This window comes from Dermacentor variabilis, chromosome 3 (assembly GCF_050947875.1).
Source record: "Dermacentor variabilis isolate Ectoservices chromosome 3, ASM5094787v1, whole genome shotgun sequence".
Lineage (NCBI taxonomy): Eukaryota > Metazoa > Arthropoda > Arachnida > Ixodida > Ixodidae > Dermacentor > Dermacentor variabilis.
In genome coordinates, this window is record NC_134570.1 from 7,288,895 (window position 1) to 7,308,985 (window position 20,091).

Below are 20,091 nucleotides of genomic sequence, written 5' to 3' on the forward strand. Positions count from 1 at the left end.
GACATGAAATGAGTGGCTTTTGCTGAGCCGAAAACTAGATTGAATTTGGCTGAAGACTCTCTAGTGCCGGACAACATTCGTTGGCTACGCCGAAATCGCTGCGATTTGCATGTGGTCCGCCGCCAAAACTGAAGCGAGAAAAGCCTCGGCGATTTGTTGGACCGCGAGGGCCGCGGTCCTGCGCGGGCCAACGGCGGTCCGCACGAACTGGTGACGTCCTATCACGTGATGCGCGGACCGCGGTCCAAAAGAGCAATTTGGTCCGTCGTGTGGATCGGTCTTTACGAGTACGCGCTCGAGCGTGTCTGCATGACGCATTTTTCGTGCGCACGTCGCCGAAGGGTTGCCACACTGCAGGTTACAAAGCATTGTTCATTAAACGCACATTAGGAGCATTGCGATCAAGGTGTCACAGGTAGACGAAGACTCGAAGTGATCAACAGATGGCGATTAGGGGAGGATTTTTTCCTTGGAGTCGTCGTTTGGACAAGGAAAATCGTCTTAGCCAGCGCATGCAACGTGAACTTCCCTGGGTAGCGATAAAGGATGCAACACAATTAATCAGTAGGTTGATGTCCGCGAAGCAGCCTTCGTAGCATGTGCGGTCATGCACTGTCTGCAAATAAAGCTCGAGACGGCAGCGCTGTTTATTAGCGTTTGCCTGTGCCGTAACAAATGATTCTCGATGCGAATGAGCAGGAAAAGCCCGGCTATTCCTCGAGCGACGAAGCGCATTCTGCTATGTTCGAGAATGTTTACGTGCGCTCTGGCGCCGGGATTAAACGTGCCGAATTTGCCTGGTTGTTATCTCTGATCACGCAAAGTTGACGACGTGAATTGTATTCGAAAACTATTATCGATGACGAATAGCCCCTATTGGATTCTACGGCCACATCGAATACGGCAATATCCAACTCATATAAGCAAACAGTTCTATAACTGCGCAAACAAACTATCACAGAGAGAGCGCGCACAAGGACTGCGCCTGTCCTTGTGTGCTCTCCCTCTGTGGTCGTTTGTTTGCGCAGCTATAAGACTGCTTGGTAATACTCGCCCAACAAGAAGTTCTTCTGAGCATATAAGCAATCAACGCGGAGTAACAGGGTTTCCGATTCGTGTGGACGACAACCCAAGAAAGCGGATCGAACGGCGGTGTCAGCTGCTCCCACTTTCTTGCCCTAACGCGTACGCCCATTCGGGCATGACGGACGAATGCTGCCAGCGCTTTCGGTCAGCGCAGCGCCGGGTGGCGGAAACGGGACGTCCGAGGTTGGTGCGTTGGAAGCACCGCGTTTTCCGAAACTGGCTCACAATTCGGCCACTTAAGGAACGTTCGCTGAGCACTAGACTATACACTCTAAGAAAAATCCCGGGAAAAGCGGGAGTAACTTCGCCGTTAGTCCTAAAAAGGGCGCTTTCATCCCTCAAAGGACTAACTGCATGAATGTGCGTGCCGTGTGCAAACTTCGGAGAGTAAGTGTTTAGTCCCTAGTTGGAAAGAGAGCAATGGGAGGACGAACGGCAACAGTTACTCCCCAGGCCCTTCGCTGTTTTCGTCCGTGTCATGGAGCGATGCGGCGAAAACGGTATTGTCTATAAATCGTGAATGGTTCGAAGTTCGTGCATTGTCTATTGTACTACATGCAAAGCAGCACCTTGCCTCTTCGTGAGAAAATTGCGTGAAACGTAAAACTGGAATGTCATGCCCTTCGTGCGCACCCCATAAGTGAGCGATACACATTAAACGCGCAAGTCATTGCCAGACGACTACATCTTCTTGGTCAATAGTACCTAAGTTCCTCACGTTGCAAGGAGGTTGCGAACTGAAGCGATGTGTAGCTCAAACGGCCCACGCTAAGCGACAGAGAAATTGGCCTTCTCTGTCGTCTTCGGTGCCCTGTTTGAGCTCGCTACACGTATACATGGCGTAGTTGCCTCAGTTTAAATCACCCTAAGAATACTCGGGATGATTTCTTTTGGCAGTAGCTTATGGTTGCAAGTACACTCAAGGTTAGACTCTCACTGCATAGCTTGCGCAAAATGGGGAGTCGCTTTTATATTGCCGCACTTGCGTTCCCATGCTTAACCTTGTCTAAATATCCCGTCTTGTCAATCAAGGCCGAAAGCCCGCGATCTACAAAGTCCTTCTTTCGAGAAAGTGCTGCTTATGTAAGAAGTGTCTACGCTGCGCAGGAACCTCCGCCAGACTGGATGCTCTTGTTGGATGCATGTGTGTGTTTGCCTGAGTTTTAAGTGTGTAGTCGTGTCCACTTTGTAATACACCTTCAGTTTTCTTTTCCATGTAATAAAGAAAAAAAAAAAGCGGCGTGGTGAAGTGCATGGTTGGAGTACCTGACTTGTGAGCGAGAGGACGTGAGTTCGAATCCCACTCTCGGGCACGTTCTTTTTTTTTTTTTTTGAGCTCATAAATTTTTTTAGGGTATAAATGCCTAATTTCATTAATTCCGCCTTTGCGAGCATCGGTACGAATTACCGTTACTCCCTTGAGGAGCATCGGACAAGGGCAACTGTTAAGTCCCCGAAGGAGTAAGCGCATGGGGACTAACAGTTGATCCCATGCCAGTTCGTCCCCAAAAGGACTAATGGTTGTTGGAAATCAGTTAGTCCCCAAAAGGACTAACCTCCCTACCCCTTTTAGTCCTTCTTTCTTAGAGTGTAGGCTGACTTCGCGAGATTTCCTTGCAATTCGAATGGCATTCTTTAGATTGAAAGACCACTTTTGTTTTTTCCTGCTATCAAACTAGCTACCTAACCACGTACTCCACCGAAATGTGGGCCGAACTCAAATATAGTGCAGCCAGATAATATCCGCCGATGCCGAACTTAGTGCAATCTAAAATGTGCCGCGTGCGCATGGGTGTACGAGCCGCTCTTCGACTACAAATTGGAAACGTACCACTGGGTATTTGATGCTAAGACTACATTTAATGGGAGGAATTCCAACATGCTGCTTGACAGGTGAACGACGCAGGCTGGCACGGCAGCTATCGGAACACACTTGTGCGTGCGTGTGTGCGAAGGGAAGACGAAACGAGACAAACTGAAAAGAAGAACAGAGGGGCCGTCTGCTCCCTCACGTCGCCCGAGGGTCCGCACTCGGTGGCTGGAAATGCCGTTCCGCAAAGGCGTGCGCTTCAGCGACAGGAAAACGAGAGATGAATAGAAAAGATGGGGGATTACAGTTTATTTCTCGTTCCTGAGCGCCGCCATCTATTTGCGGCTCCTATCTCTATTCGGCATTAAACGTGCCATCGCCGCACCAAACGTGTTCTTCGGTGATTCGTTTTCTCTCTTTTCTCAGCGCTTTGTGCCCGTGGGTATTTTCGTAACGAGATGCGACGCGCCGCGGACGTTTTTGACAGCGGGCGCACAGAGGGCGGCGCTCGATGCTCGGCGGCGACCAAACAGGCACAGCTGCCGGTCAGGCTACGCACGCGCGTCAGCTGAAACGTAAATGGACAACCAATAAAATGAACACGACGCGATCATAGCGAACAGCACTGCGATGTCAGCACCGAGCTGGAATATTTGCACTGAAGCCGCTCGCCAGCCAGCGCCCTCCTCATCACGTTGCTTTCTCGTTTTCTTTTATACCCGCCTCGTTCAGCGTTCCTCGCTGAATTTTCCATTCGCGGTTCTTGCAAGTGGGCGCGTGCATTCCGTGCACCCTTTTCGATGCGCGGACGCGCGCCGCGAGAGAGAAGCTGCGTAAATGCGAATATGCTGCGAACGTGGCCATTGAGCGCTCGAGTCCCAGCCATATATTTGTGCTCAGCATCTTACTCTAATGCATAAAAGGGCAGCCGCCTTAATTCGGCGGCAATCCCACTGAGAGAGCAAAAACCAAATGTCCACCGCGTTTCGCTGGACGTGGGAAAAGGCATAGGGAATTCTCAATGTGCGCTTTAATCTATTGTGTGCATAGGATGTGATGTGTGCAGGCACACGCAGACTGGACGCGTGCAGCGCGGTAATGCTGTTACGTACCGGTCACCACAAAAACATTTTCTTTCTCTTTCTTTCTTTCTTTCTCAGTGTTTCGAGGCTTAAAGAGCGCAGTCAGGGCTGGTGTCACGTGCCGCTGTGGTGTCACGTTCGTAAAACTACGTATAAGTCTGAAGCTGTGTTAAAATTACTTCAGGCAATCTCAAACAATGCAAAATGACTTATGTGTGTTCCCACGTTCTTGCGACATAACGCCGCATCACTTTTATGAATTAGGCTGTAAAAGAAGATCATCGCATAAAGTGCACAAATGTAACACTTCGACGAGGGTGTCTTCGTGACCAGCTGGAAGATAACAGCTAGGCTAGAGTGTCCATATTTGCTGTTTTTCCCCGTCCTATATTAATGCGTATAGGTGCAGTACGCACCACAAGTCCGCCCTTGCATCTACGAGAACGCTCGCTTGCGTGGCAGTAAACAACACCGCCTGCGCAGAGCACTGCTGCGCACGTGTCCAAGAGACGAGTCGACACGTCACGGTCACGTGGGAAACCTCGCCGCACATCGCAGCGCTTCTAGTCCAGCCAGAGCCGCACCGCGGGCGCGAGCCCGACCGGCGGCGAGCGACTCGCGCAGCAGCGCGCGTGCGAGCTTTGCCTCCGAGCTGCGGGCGGTTCGGGACAATGGCGCGTGGGAAAGCGGCATTCGGGGCACGCCGTCGCGCGGCCGTAATGAACTCCTGCGGAGACAGGCGAGGATTGTCTTCGGGCCGCCTCGTGATGGCAGCAATTAGCTGTGACAACCGGCGCGCTGTCGCAGTGATGGCGCGCGCGCGACTGTCCTCCGACGCGCTGTTGAAGAAGTTGCACCGTCCACAGCCTGGCGCGACAACGCGTCAGGGCGCGCAAGGAAGTCGCGATCGGGGCCGCTGCGCAGATGCTCAGAAAAATCAGACATCGTGCCCTTTTTGAGATTGGAACAGCTAAAGGCATTTTTATTTCGCTTTTCGTTTATGTTACCTAATACCGTATAAAAATGCGCACTCTTTCTTCATTCACAGAGGCGTACATCAACCACCGTCCTCCTGCCTGAGCTGTACACGACATCGTGGATCAAGATGAACCAAGCATACTTGGCACACCGGCAGCTCACACCGCGATGGTTGCAGAAATTTCTCCTCCGATAAAAAAATAAAAGATGAATCAGCTTAAACCCATTTTCTTTCTGTTTCGGAAACAATGCGTCGTTCCTCGCAAGCGAATGATACCGTTTTGCCAGTTTTCGGTCTCCTCTCTGCCGCGTCCGCCCACGATTGAGCGAGGAAACATTCGACGGCCACCCATCCACCTCGGATCGGCCCACGGGAAACAGCGCGCCTTCATCGCCGCCACGAACGCCGCCCAGTCCACACACACAGCACACATGCCGGCGCTCACTTAAGGGCCATCAGCGCTACGTGTTTCCGCTGGTTCTCTTCCCGCTTCAGCGCCAACTCGAAAAAGCGCAGACTTAAGCGCCTCGGTGCAAATCGGCATACCAATTCTCTCACAGCATTGCGCCAGAACGGAACAAGTCCCTGGGTTGCATTCGGCTGTCACGACACGTTCGCAATTTCGAGCGAGCCTCTTACAAGCTTGGCTCAACAGCGCGCCTCTGTCAGCGAGGAAAGAGCTGACGCTGCACTGCGGCGATATTTGCGCGTTAATACTTTCGAGCGGAGACGTCGGCGTCGCCCTCGCCGTGAGATTCCGTACGGGCGAAAGCTTGCGAGGGTGAGGCGGCGAGCGCGGCCGAGAAACGCGGCTAGTTGGTTTGAATTCATGATAAAATGTGCAAGCGCGACTGAACAAGGACGCAGAAAGAAGCACAGACACAAAGACAGCGCTGTCTCCGTGTGTTCGTCTCTTTGTACGCCTTCGTTGAGCCACGCTTACGCATTCTATGATTGTTAATTGAGTTAGTAAGTGAATGTTTACAAACTACTATCGTTACTTCGTACAGCTATCTAATAATTAGCTGTCGCAATCTTCGCCTTTGCAACGGAACTGCGAATTTTTCTCTCGTGATGAACTAGCCGGTAGACAATTGTGGTTGCACGTCACTTAACCCGACGAGGCCCGAAACAGTGTCGCCGCGCAACTGTTCGCGCTCGTCGACGCCATGCCAGGCAAGTCGCTCCATCGCACCGCAGACGAACTCACTCTTAAGCCACCGTAGAAATCCACGTGTCAGTGTGAGCTCCATTAGAACATTTTAGTTAATCCCTGCTATAGTGACAAACACTATCCTTAACAACGTCCTTACACTTGCTGCGCAGAAATGTTGCTGGAAAGGACGTTCGTACGGGGCCTTTCTTCGAATTGCAAGAAACTAAGTTCAGCTATTGCTTACGCATCACGGTCCTTTCGCCACAAGATATGGTAACTGAACTTAATCAGACTGACTCACTAACTCTACTGTCGCGAATAATATCCGAAGGCCAGGCCCACACACACAAATAAAAATTAAATGATTCCAAGTTCCGGTATGTGTTTTCATCGAACGTCATCAATTAGGCAAACAGTCGAGGGAACCGACTCGCTCGGTGGGTCATCTGTACATTTTGTTCTTGGCAGCTTCAAACACCGCACAGACACGAGGGGCGGCCGCGGGATCTGAACGGTGCGCGCTCGCCTTCCGGGTCTCCAAATGCGACCCTTGCCTAGACCTCCAATTAGCCTAATACGGGAGCTCGACATTCGGAGTCCGCAAAAAAGTTATTTATTACGGGATACGCCCGATGGGGGCAAACAGGCATTGCGATCTACGATTTAATGTCCTCCCTCGCTGCAGCCTCGTTAGGAACACGTAAGTAGCCTCGTAACGTTCACCGCGACTTCCTCGCCGAGCGCAGGGGCTTCACACACGCCAGATGAGTGGCGCCGCGGCCTCTCCTAATGGGCTCCGTATCGATGCTGCCGAGGCGGGGCCACGCATCGCTTCTGCTGTTAGCGGTGCAAGCGTTCTGCGCAAAGCATTCGGCGAATTGACTGACCGACTGACTTGTCGATTTATTGCGCTGCCCTACTAAAAATGGTAGCACTAGAATAATTTCGTGTTTTCCATATCAACCTTATGCAAATTACACGTAATTTGCATACAATGCATACAGATTCCGTAAGAACTTTACAGCCGTGGAAGTAAACACACGTGAACACACAACTGGTTTCGCTCCATGCACGAGACTGGAGAATTCGGGTTGGTCCGTTACAGGACACCAACTACACTCAGCCGGCCGCGCGATTACGAGCTTCGCACCTGTGCTCTTCTCGGTCACGGCAGCTCGATCATATTTACAAGCCGGCAAACCCGCAGGGAATAACTGCTTCGAGAGGCTCTGTGCAGAGCTGCACGACGTTTTTCGTTTCCTCGGAACCAAAATAGCTCTGTTTGAAGGCAGCTGTTGTTGCCTCGCTCAAGTGCACGATTACGAAGCTTCGTCGCGAGAGGGACGCCCCGTTACCATAGCTATCTTCGTCACCTCGACCACGCACGAGCAGACGCGTTCTGGAGCGGCAGCCGCGTTGACACCCTGTTTGCACGCCTGATGATGGCTGGCTTTCATGCCACCTCGTGCTCACAACGCCCCGTGTACTTGGCTTTTACTTCCTTTTGTACAGCGAAGCTGTTTACGGCTAGGGTTCCGTGCATTTCACTTCTGCATGTACAAAAAACGGGGGCCGATCCCGGAGATAGTGCAATAGCGGCCCACCAGCGGCGGAGGTGAAGCAGGGTTCAAGCACTCCGCGAACTTACAAAAGTAAGTTTAATTTCTTGGGTCGAGATAGAACCCGTATCAGATATTAGGCTGAGAAGAACAGACACTACACTTTAACCAGCGTCGGCCATGCCTCTCTTTGTCGGCGTTCCAAGTGCTTTCCTTTCCTTCCTGTCTCCCGTGGTGGCGGTCTCGTCGAGACGTCACGCGTGTCTAGTTTCGCGTGTCTAGACGTCACGCGAATGTATAGGAAAATCGTGGTAGATGAGTTCGTAGCTTTGCTGAAAATCCTGCGTCACCTCTGTCTCGCGTGCCAAACAGCTTCGCTGGTCATCCACCTTCAAAGATTTTCCGTCCCTCATTGCGTCCGCATGTCCGTAACTGATAGATGACGCTCGAGACATCGTCTTTTTCCTAAACTATTCCGCGCCCTCACGTCCACTGGACGCCGGATACAACGCTGCGGACAGACTGAACGTGACGCGAACTTTCCGTGTGCGTGAGTAACCGCAAGGGACAACTACCGGCCGTAATTAAGCCATCGCGCAATGGGCACTGGGACGCCAGGTAAATAATGCGTCGCCAGAGCGTTCCTTATAGCGCGTCGCCAGGAGAATCGTGTCTGTAAAACATACACCGGCTGCGCATAATCTCAGAGCATCCCATTACGACACGTCGGGATTGCCACGCGGCAGCACCAATTTGTAGCCGCCAAAGTAAAAGCACTCGTTGCGAGCCCGTCTGGTTGGTTCGCTCGGACAGCGGACGGGAGTGCGCGCTGGCGTGCACCGCGGCGCAGTGGCCGTCTCTGCTTGCAGGCAGACGCCGGCGTTCGTCAACGAGAGCAGCGCTCAAGGTGCCGGAGGAGCTCGCTCTAGCCAGGGCCCGGCATATAGCGTCCCCAATAGCGCCTCACAACAGCTGTGGCAGAGACGGAGCCTCGACCGTGTATACAACTTGATTCTCGACAACTCAATGTAGCCAAACGACGCGCGTTCCATTTCCATGCGTTCCCTCAGCCACGAACGCAAAGTGCCACGGGGCGCATTTTACAACGGAGCTGTATGCGTTCCCCCAATGCATTTGTCGTGTCCGTGGGCAAAAATTATGGCCGATCCCGGAGGTCGTGCAATACCGGGCCGACCCGCGACGTAGGTGAAGCAGGCTTCAACAACTCCGCCCGTAATAAAAAATTGGAGGACGCTTAAGCTTCGCCTTCAAGAGTGGAACGCGAGAACGTTCCCGTCGACCCTCCAAGGGGTGTAAAACAATGCGCTACGACAGCAGCGATCATTTAAGAGGCGCCCCGCATCGGACTTTGCACCCACCAATCACGCGGTGAGCGTCGAGCAACGCAGGGTTCGGCGCGGCAACGAAACGTGCGCCTGAGCAAGCGGAACGAACCAAAGAACTCGGTGTCTCGGAGGGGGAAACGATGTACGCCAGCCAAACGTCGTGATCGGCACGGGCAGAGAGACAGACAGATAGTGATCTATAGAAAGGAAGGACGCTTGAATATGCAACCCGTAAGAGGGCACGGCGAAACATCGTCAGGGGAGAGGGAGTCCGGGCCGCGACGCGCCTCGCACCGGTCCCCACACAGCCCCAATGCACGTGTGGCGCGCCACCTGTAGGGGCAGCGCTGAACATAGAGAGGAGGGGGTCTTCTGTGTTTGCCGCAAGATGGCTCTGCGTGTGCGGAAAGCGCAGAAGAAATGTAGCGGAAACGCACTTCGCTACTCGTGTAACTGCGCCTTCTGTAAGTTACATGTTCATAATTAACAATATACACCGCAGTATAACTTTCTACGGCTCGTTTCTAAGGCAACACCACATTCACTAGAGGCGCTTTTGTACCGCTTTGAAGCATCGAACTCGAGGCTGAGTGGTAGCGTTTCCGTCTCACACTCCGGAGACCCTGGTTCGATTCCCATCCAGCCCATCTTGCAAGTTGTTTTTTATTCATCAAGTGCCTCCTGGCATTTATCGCTCACGGCCAACGCCGCCGACGCCGACACCAGCTTTTCTGCGACACGAGCTCCTTAACGCTTTCGCGTTCATAATAATAATAGCGACACGCGTACTTCGTTATCTTTATCGGGCGACCACTTCCCACGACCTAACAAATGTTATCGCACAGCGCAGGACGCGCCTGCACGTAAAAGAAGTTTCTGGAATGTTATCGATGGTTGCATTCGCTGTCTTTCCCCGCAACTTGTGTAATCTGATTGCATGTATGCACGACGCGAATAATAATATTTGGGGTTTTACGTGCCAAAACCACTTTCTGATTATGAGGCACGCCGTAGTGGAGGACTCCGGAAATTTTGACCACCTGGGGTTCTTTAATGTGCACCTAAATCTAAGCACACGGGTGTTTTCGCATTTCGCCCCCATCGAAACACGACGCGAATAGTGGAGAACTTTGTGAAAGACACGCGGGTCCCAGCGGTCATTGTGGAACATTCGACGACTGATCTATAAAAGCCCATGCGTTTGACCCGCTGATCAGATTTTCGACGATCGCCGAGTGTGTTCGCCGCTACCGTTGTTCTTTGATAGTAGCCTATTTTTGAGGGCACAAGTTCGCCCAATAAAACGCTCGTTTTGTTATTCACAGTTTTGCTGCCTTCTTAATCGTCACTACCACGTGACAATAATAATAATAATAAATGAAAAAATTCAAGCTGTATTGTTTCAAGTCGACGGTCATGCTGGAATAGTTGTGAATAGCACATGTACTCACGAGCAGGAGGCATTGCCATACACCCTTGACTTGCAAGAAGACAATGCCATGGATTGTGACATTGTCTTTTCCGTACAAACGAAAGACGGAATTGTGATATCTACAGGCACAACCAAGTTTGATACCGAGAAGTTCGTGACTGCGCACTTTGCATGTGTTAGCATTGATGAGATTACTCCTGTAATCATCGTTGAAGACTTCAATGTGGAAATTTCAAAACCAGACAAGAAATAGCTCACTCACATTGCGCGATAACTGTTAGGTTTGAATTGGCACACCAATCCAAGCCACTCAACTACTCAAGAACGGTCGTGTATAGATTTAATTTTGGCTAAGATTCTGTCTAAGAACGACAAAAGACGGAGACGTACAAAAGCACAGTTCGCAACAGGGGATCAGAAAATTTGGGCGTGGTAGGTCATAGTGTTTCTTTTTTTTTCTTTTTTCTTTGTTTAACCTAGGTAGGACATTAGGCAGTATAATAGCAAGAACTTGGTGGAGCAACCCACCGCCCCGTTCCAAAGGGGACGCACATAACATCCATCCATCCATCCATCCATCATTAGTAGAGCAGCAGCTTCGAGGTTTATTTTATGCGGACGACATTGCGTTGCTAGCTCACAAGCAAAGTGATTTGCAACGTCTGGACAGGAAGGCAAGAATTTAGGTTTGAAATTTAGTGTTAGAAAATGAGGTGTTACGGTTTACAATGAAAACAGTGAACAGACAGTGGCGATACAGGGCCAGGAAATACCTCGGGTAAGAGAATATAAATACCGTGGTTTATGGATAAACGAAGGCAATAGATATATGGAAACACCAAAAAAAAAGAATAACAGTGAAGGGGGAAGAGAAATGCAGCCATAATGAAGCACAGAGCGCTATGGGGATACGATAGGTACGAGGTGCTCCGCGGGGTATGTGGGAAAGTGGAATGGTTCCAGGACTTACTTTTGGAAGTGCGGTTGTTTGCTTTAAATCAGGGGTACAATCAGCACTCGATGGGAACAAAAGGTCAGTGGGACGCCTCGCATTGGGCGCACACGGGAAGACTGCAAATGAAGCGGTGCAGGGTGATATGGGCCGGACTAGTTTTGAAGTGAGCGAAACTCACAGTAAAATTGGTTATGAAGAACGACTGAGGAATATTGAAGAAAATAAATGGGCTGGGAGAGTGTATAGGTATTTGTACAGAAAAAAACACTGGTTCACAGTAGAGGAAAAGAACTTGGAAGCTTACCAGCAAGTATGCGGCCTGTAGGGTGAGCAACCCAGCAACAAAGAAAGTCAAGCGGAAAGTCAGAGAGGCCGAAATAATCTAAAAAAGAAACCTGCCATGAGTAACTACTTAAGAGGAAAAAACGAAATCAGGAAAGAAGGAATTGAAGATAACGCAAAGGGAAGCTCATTACTTTTCGAAGCGAGATCGGGATGCCTTAGAACATGCACCTATAAAGTGAGAAATAAGAAGGAAGAAGCATGTGCTTGCTGCGGTAAAGCTAAGGAAACTATAGAGCATGTTTTATTAGAATGTGAGGACGTCTACCCAGCGGTCTATTTAGGCACCACTGGCCTCCTTGAAGCCCTTGAGTTCAGCGAGAGCAGTGGAAAAGTGAACATGTCCGCAATAGAGATTAGTAAGAGGCGATTGGAAGATTGGTGAAGAAAAATAGGGAAACGACAAAAAACGGAGAACTACAAAGGCAAAGTTCGCAATAGGGGGTAAGAAAATTTGGTTGTGGGAGTTCATAGCGGTTTCTTTTAAATTTTTTTTAACCTAGGTAGGACATTAGGCAGTATAATAGCGAGAGCTTGGTGGCGCAACCCAGCACCCCGCTCCCAAGGCGACGCTCACAGCATCCGTCGACGACGGCGCTCATGCCGGGTTCCATACACGAGCCGCACGAGCACTCCCGACGCCGACCGAGGCGGTTCAACACAACGAAGTCCCCTAACCGACCCTGAGGATCAGCCAATCGCCACCAGCTGTGGTGTGCGCAGAGGCACACGTATCTCCGACTTGCTCGCGTACATCTTAGCGTTCCTTCTCCTTGTCACATCTTGCTCGCGAAGACATTACATTACTATAAACTAAAAGGCAGCAAAGTCTCTGGAAAGAAAACAAACCTGACGTCCGTTATACTGTCATAATGCGCGCGGTATATGTGCCAGCATATGCGCCCATGCGACAGCTTATTGGCTACCACCAGGCGCATGCGCACCAATCGTAATTTCGCTCTCTTGTCTGTTCGGAATGCTAATGTAATGGGCAGCTGAATTGTTTTTAGCTTTAAGAAGTGCTGGCAGTTCTATCTCTTCCTTGAATCGACTTTCATTCGTACAAACCAGCACACGGATAGCAGAGTTATTTGACATCTTGCTGCTGCCGAGATGCTCGAGCTGCGTGACTGCAGCGCAAGATCACAGGCCCAGGGCGCAGACCAGTGCAGAGTCTGGCGATGTCCCTAATGTAGACAACGTAAGACATCTTTTATATATCTGTAAATCTGTCGGAATGCCGTCGACGAAAATTTAAAGAAGTAATCCCCCACCCACGACCGACAATATATGACGCAGCTATATATTGCCGGCTTCCTCGAGATTGTCTTTATAAGCGCCTCCTCGCTACACAATTTCCCCTATGCACGACTCGGCCTGTCTGAACGCCCATAAATAGCTTGACAGGGTGCTAACCTGGGTCACTTGCTAATTAATAGCAAATTTACAAAAACTCGTTACGAACGGGTCGTAGGAAAACAGAGCCGTTGTCAGTATAGAAAACAGATAATGTTGTCCTTAACGTGGTTGAAGAGGCACTAAATAGCACAAAACCGCGTTTATTGATAAACCATCATTTGAAAGCACTATTTTGCATAATTGTGGAGTAACATGTACAACGTTAGAAAATGAAATGAGAGTCAAAGTTGTATTTATCGAATTTCGCGCCTAAACCTCTGCGTGGGAACGTCAGTGTGACACCACAGATTTCGAAGTATTCTCCCACATTTCGACCATTGTGGCGCTGTAAGAGTTCCCAAATCTCGCTCCATGCAGCCGAGCAGGCGCCGCCGTCAGAGCAATCAGCGTCGCGGCTGCGGGAAGGGCGCCGCCACCGGCTTCGATTCGCTCCTCTCGCGGCACCAGAGGCTTCTCGAATGGTCGCTCGCTTTAGTGTCAGCTAGGCGCGTGAGCCGCGTTGACGACAGCGTTATATGCTGTGTACAGGGCGTTTCAGCTAACTTTAGCCAGAGTTTAAAGATATGCCGATGCACTCTAAGACGGCGCCACCAAATGCATGTTGCTCACTACTGTATGTAGCGTGTCACGCATTCTTTATTTATTTTGCTAAAGTAGATAATTAGTCATGATTAATTAGCCAACTTCTGAAGGACCGAAGCTAGGGGAAAAATTCCAATTAGAAAGTTGCAGAGCGGTTTGCAAAACGTACGAATAAACAGGTTCCGTCTTTCTATCTATAAAGGGCAACTCCGGCGATTTTTTGATGTCCACCGATGTTAATAAAATTTCGCATATATGTTCTCTTTTGAATTCTGATTATTTGTGCCAAACTATATGGCTGGAAATAATTTAGTTTTCCTGAAAATGAATTTTAAAGATTGGTTGCATTCAGGACTTTCTACTCGCCACCCTGTGTTTGCGACGTCAGAGTCTACACCCCACTCTCGCTGAAATCGTCGCTTAAATCGCCGCTGTCTAGTTCGGAAACTCTGCAAAAGCTTCCTCTGTCGTCAGGAGACATCATCACCTTCACTTCTTTGGTGTTAGCGCCAAGTGCACTGCGTGTTTAGCACGCGTTCTGCGTGTTTACATTATGCTAGTTAAGGAGCTGACGTCATTCCCTCATCGTGACGTCACACGAAGCAGCTACCCGTTTCGGCATCTCGTTTGTTGATTGTTTAAAATTATGTATGAAGTTCGAAGGAAATTGAACCACCCTACCGGTGACAGGACCGTCAATACCATTTGAAAATGACAATATCCTAATATGGTTAGGAAAACGCCGGAGCAGCCCTGTAAAGGCTCCTCACCAGGCCCCATAGAAAATTTCGGTTACACGCTGGAAGTTGTTACTTCCTAACAACTTGCTACTTTTGTGGAAGTTGCTACTTCCGCTGGAAGTCACTAGGCTGCGTTCTGCAGCAAAAAAAAAAAAAAATTTCAAATCGGCTCCATTAATAGCCGAGATAGAAATATTTCAGTGCCGCAAACTCATGACTTCAGCAGGCGGGCCCCATTGCCAAGCAAGACGCTCTCTCCAGTCGCCGCGTCTAGCCTACGCAACCAAAATTCCTTCCTGCGTTCTCGCATACCGGACCTCGAGGATCGCGTGACGCATACGTCACAGGCCCCGCCTTCACTTTATTGCTCCTCTGTCTTATTTTGTCCGGCGATGCGCATTTCCGCCGACGGCGTCGCGCGCGAGCTGTTGTCTCTAGGGTGCCTCGATGCACGCCGCCGCCGTGCAGGGTGAAGACAACCGCGTCGTCTGCTACGGCGTCCGCCATTATGATGCCCGCTCCGTAGGCAGTCAACGGGCGTCGCGCAGCTGCATGTACAGATCGCTTTGATAGCGTGTGTTGCTTTAATGATATGTCGAGAACACGAAATTTTCTCATCAGCAGTGTGAAGTATCAATTTAATATTCCGTCATTTTAATTTTTAAATAGGAATTACCAACTGGACTTGCTGGCAGCAGAAAACTGCCCTCCACGCCAGCCGTGCAGAGCTTAAAAGAACGTCTCATTGGGCTAGCTGGTGACTGTTCACCTTGGTTAAAGGCACGAAACATACGCTGGCACGAGTCCCGCCGTCTTTCGCTGTGTCTGTGTGTGAGTCTCGTGCATTTAACCAAAGCGTAAAGACTGTTTGGCTGCCAGCTGAAACCCGAATTTGTTTAACAAACCGCGTGCCGCCACGGGTCAAAAGAATAATTGTCATCGCACACCCTACTTTCAAATCTTGTTTTCGAATCAGTCATCAGTTAGCCCATTTAGGGCTGAATGCTGCAACGCTCAGTAGAAAGCAATGATCGTAACAGTCAAATAACCACTCTGCAGTTGAAACGAGGCCGTGTGTAAGTGATGTTCTACCAATGTTGAATGGTTGTTTCGGCGTCACGGAAACTGCAGTTATTGTGGCAGCTTTTCATTTGTGTCTGTGTTACCTGTCTGTCTTACCTGTTTGTGTCTGTGTTACCTGTGCTGACATTTGTGAATTTTTTAACGTCGCATATTTCAACCAATATCACATCCACGGCCTTTCGTTGTGATTTCGTAGCATCGGGTGTGATGGATCCGTGGTAGAGGGCATCGGAAATTTCGACCACCTGAGGTTTTATTAACATGCACCGATACCGAACTAGTACACAGCACCATGCGTTTAACCTCTATAGAAACTCGGCCGCCGCGGCTGGGTGGCTCCCACGTCCTCAGGATCAGCAGTTGAGCACGATAGCTACGGAGCCTATACAACCGGGCCGATTTTATTGCTTCATTGTAGTTTATATTTGTTCCGTGGGATATTACGCACTAATACTATGAAATGAACCATTTCTTTCGCATTTTTTGTTTAGCTAGAGTATATAGCATGCGCTTTCATTGAACGTTTTATTTTGTGGCCGATTCTGTTTAGCAGTGCTTCTATAGTTATTCTTAATTTTGTTTTGAATTCTTTTACCTTACTGTAGATATGCAGATGAGGGTAAACAAAATACTGAATGCATACCAGATTATTTAGTGCCTTACATGGTGCTTATATTGCACTAGATCGCGACTCTCACGTAGTAATTGACTATAAAGCCCTGTTTAGCATATTTTCTGCACGAATATATTGTCAAATGGTGATTGCTATAAACCGGTCATCCATGCTGCTAAAATAAGGTGGCCACACGGCTTCTCAACACTGAGAAAAAGTGCATTCAATAGATAGCAATTTCCGATGTGATAGCTTGTTTATTTGGTCGGGAACTTTAAGGATTTCAAAAACAACAAGTGCTATAACTCACTACAAATTAACTGCAGCGCATGCCTTGCTCCCATGCCCACTAATTCTCGCAGCCTCGAGCTGGCGCAGGTGAATGCATAGCCTTACTCTTGCATAACTTGATATCAGCATGTGTTCCAGATAATCCTTGTGACGCTGGCATGCCTCCAGACTGCACTGAGCCCTGTTTATTAAATATTCTGTCACAGCCTTTAGAGGAGACTTCAGGGTGAACAGGTTGTCAGTCCAGGACGTGATTCCCTTAAAGTGCTCTTCGCAGGATGTGAGCAAGCTCATAACTTCACCGCTCGGATAACATAAGTTCTTACCATCATGAACGTACTCCTTTAGTGCACTTAAATATGCATGCTCATGGCTCGTCGAGCCCAGCATTGCAGCCCTGCACTGCTCGCAGTTTTTCGTTTTTTTTTCTTCAATATTTCTTTCACAAAAAAGCCACCAATATGGTGAAAAATGCTGCACTCAACTGAAGTCATTGCTTCTTCCAGTGATTCCGTGATTGGTTCGTGCATTGGGGCACGCAACACCCGGGCATTTCGTACCAGAAAACGCCGTGCACGTGTCTCTCTCGACCTACCGTAACGAAATGTGGGGAGCGCAATGGCGGCCGGCGGTCGGAAGGCGGCACTGACCCCTTCACGGAATGACTCCACCCTCCAAGAGGGCGGGCGCATCGAGGCACCCTAGTTGTCTCATTCGCGCAGTGCACGATTTTGCGCGCTGTGCACAAGGAAACATGACTAGCAGTATAATTCAGTGCTACACGAATACTGAGGCAGAACAAGCGGATCGCAGAGCGTTATCACGCGCTGGAACACGGTAGAAAATGGCATAGTTTCGGTACCTGCACACGTGACCGCACGACCGCGGGAGCAAGCAGACGAAGCGGAAGTACGACTCTCTTGCTTCGGTGCGAAGTAAAACAAAAAAAAAAGAAACACGCAGACATTCCATTTGTGTGTTTTATTATTTTTCTAAACTTCAATTCGCCAATTCAAGCAACAGATCGCACAGATAAGAAATGTTGTCTTGAATAATTCTCGAAGTCACGTGTCACGATGAGCGACGTCACACTGCGGACACGATTACGTAGGCGCAGGAGCCCGACTCCGTCACTGTCCCTCTCCTGGCGGATTCGCCGCGAGTGAAGAGGGAAACGGCATTCGGATTGAAATTTCAGGGCTGTCCGTGGCGCGTAGCGATGTAATACTTTGCAGACACTTTGTTATCGCGCAGTGTATACTCTGCGTTTGTCAGCTCAAAATGGCCAGACCTGGTGAGGGGCCCTTTCAGTATTACTGTTTTAGCGCTCACTGCAGATGCCCGCAAAATACAAAAAACAGCCCCACGTGACATTCCCGCTTGCGCGTCATGACTGCACTGCTCCCAAGCGTTCCGAGCACAAACTAACATTTAGCCGGGTGTGCTGCCGCTGCGTCTCCTCATCGCTATCATGAACCGCCGCGAGGGAAGCACATCGCTGGCGTAAATCGCACATCCAACGCCTCCGGCACTGCCCTGTCGCCTTTTAAGCGGTAGCACGCCCTGCTAGATGGTATGTTCGTTTGTACACGGACAGTTTGGGAGCGCTGCAATAACGACGCGCAAGCGGGTATCTCACGTGGTATTCTTTTTTTTATTTCGCGGGCATCCGCAGTAAGCTGAAATACACTAATACTTAATAGATAGAAAGTTAGAAACCGTCTAATCGGACGTTTTGCAAAGCGCTCTACCACTTTCAAATTTGATTTTCTTGCCTAACTTCGCTGCTTCAGAAGTAGGTTAATTAATTTTGACTAATTATCTAATTAAACAAAATACAAAAAATAGGTTGACACACTACATACAAAACTGAGCAACATGTATTTGGCCGCGTCGTCTTAGAGCACATCGGCATGTATTTAAACTCTGGCTAAATTTAGCCGAAACACCCTGTATATATGGTAACCTAGCTAACGTTAGCCAAGCTGCTAAAAAACTGCTACAATTACGATACTCCGGAATGCGAAATTTGAGCGCAGCTTTACATGCGTTTTCATTTCGCGGTATGTTGTCTGGCGCGGACAATCTGTCTCGTGCGGCACGTTGCAAACGGAGCGAAGTGTGGCGCGATTGTCTCGCTAATCGGGAGATCGCGAGACGCAGCACGTGGGCGACGCGTGGGCGCGATTCACAGCAGACGCCGCAGACAGACCTCCGCTCACGAAAAGCTTTGTTTCCATATGGCGTCGGTGCCATTATCGGTGAACAGGCTCTGGCGCCATCTCGTAGCCGTCGTCTCCGCAGAGCCAGCCTTGCGCGGCACTACGCCTTTATTGTCGTGCTTTCGCCATACACTCCTCCAATCTCCGCCTCATGATGACTCTGCTCCCTCCTTCTAGGCTTTCCTCCTCGCGCTCTCTTCATTACCACAGTATTTGATCCTCCGCTGCGCTCCGTGTTCGCTCAGTTGCGCCGAGGGACGCCGACGTTCGCCGCAGGAAGGACGCTTAAAAGCTGCGCTCTATATAAAAGAATAGGTACACGGTGCAAGATACGATTATAAGACCTATAGCGTGGTCGGTCGTCAGAGGTCTGATGACCAAACACCGTAGGTATTACCATGGTATCTTGCATTGTGTTTTCTTGTTCGTTTTTTTAGCAGCTTGGCTAACGTTAGTTGGGGCAAACGGTATATTATGTTGATCTTTCAGTATACACCCGTTGGAAGTAGCGTCGTGTTTTTTTGTACCTGTTCTTTCTTTTTCTTCCTCATGGTCCGTTCGTAACGCGTGTCCGTAAGGATGACTGTATATAGGATAGCTTCCTCGTTTTTTGTTTGCTTGTATTTGTGTTTGTCTTTGACTCTTAATAACAGCTTCTTTCTCCAGCCTTTCTCCCCACGCGTGGCAGAAAACCGGGATCTCCCTACTGGTTCGCCTTCCTGCCCTCTCACCCTTGCGATGCGAGGCGTGGCTTTGTAATAGTTTACAAGGAAGGCGCCAAATAAAACAGCAGACGAAGGAAGGAGACACGAGACACCACGTAGGCGCACTAACAACTGAGCGTTTTATTTCTTGACATCGGAATATATAGCTGCTGTCAAGGATCAGAACATACCCGCCGTGGTTGCTTAGTAGCTATGGTGTTGGGCTGCTAAGCACGAGGTCGTGGGATCGAATCCCGGCCACGGCGGCCGCATTTCAATGGGGGCGAAATACCCCAGGTGGTCCAAATTTCCGGAGTCCCCCACTGCGGCGTGTCTCATAATCAGATAGTGGTTTCGGCGCGTAAAACCCCATAATTTTTCTTATGGATCAAAACAACAAGAAGAAACAGGGCCGTCATCTGCATCGCGCAAGAAAGCCACGATACAGAATAACTTGCAAGTGTCGCTCTCAAGATACGCCAGTTCCTTTGTCGAAAGAGAAACCGAGGCTTCACAGCTGATACAATGATCACCACGCTTCTTGATCTCAACCACTTCCAATATCTCCCTTGTCAGTTGATATCAGCTCTGTTCAAAACACAGGTTCTATCAAAATCTGCAATCCATTTGTGAACCTTAGAATGCGCACTTATATGACCGGACAGCTGATATATCATTGCATGAGCATCG

General features: G+C 49.5%; 1 protein-coding gene, 1 long non-coding RNA gene and 1 pseudogene across 4 annotated transcripts in view; all 3 read right to left on the reverse strand.

The window, feature by feature from the left end:
* Positions 1-20,091, reverse strand: part of Rbp6 (RNA-binding protein 6) — a 1,084,430-nt gene that overhangs the window by 1,010,202 nt on the left and 54,137 nt on the right. The window lies entirely within an intron of this gene.
* On the reverse strand, positions 4,035-18,297 carry LOC142575113 (uncharacterized). The gene is made up of 2 exons (XR_012826573.1): positions 11,710-18,297; positions 4,035-11,521 (listed from the first exon to the last, which is right to left on the reverse strand). It is a non-coding gene; the product is annotated as an uncharacterized LOC142575113 (long non-coding RNA).
* Positions 7,676-7,854, reverse strand: LOC142576782 (U2 spliceosomal RNA; annotated as a pseudogene).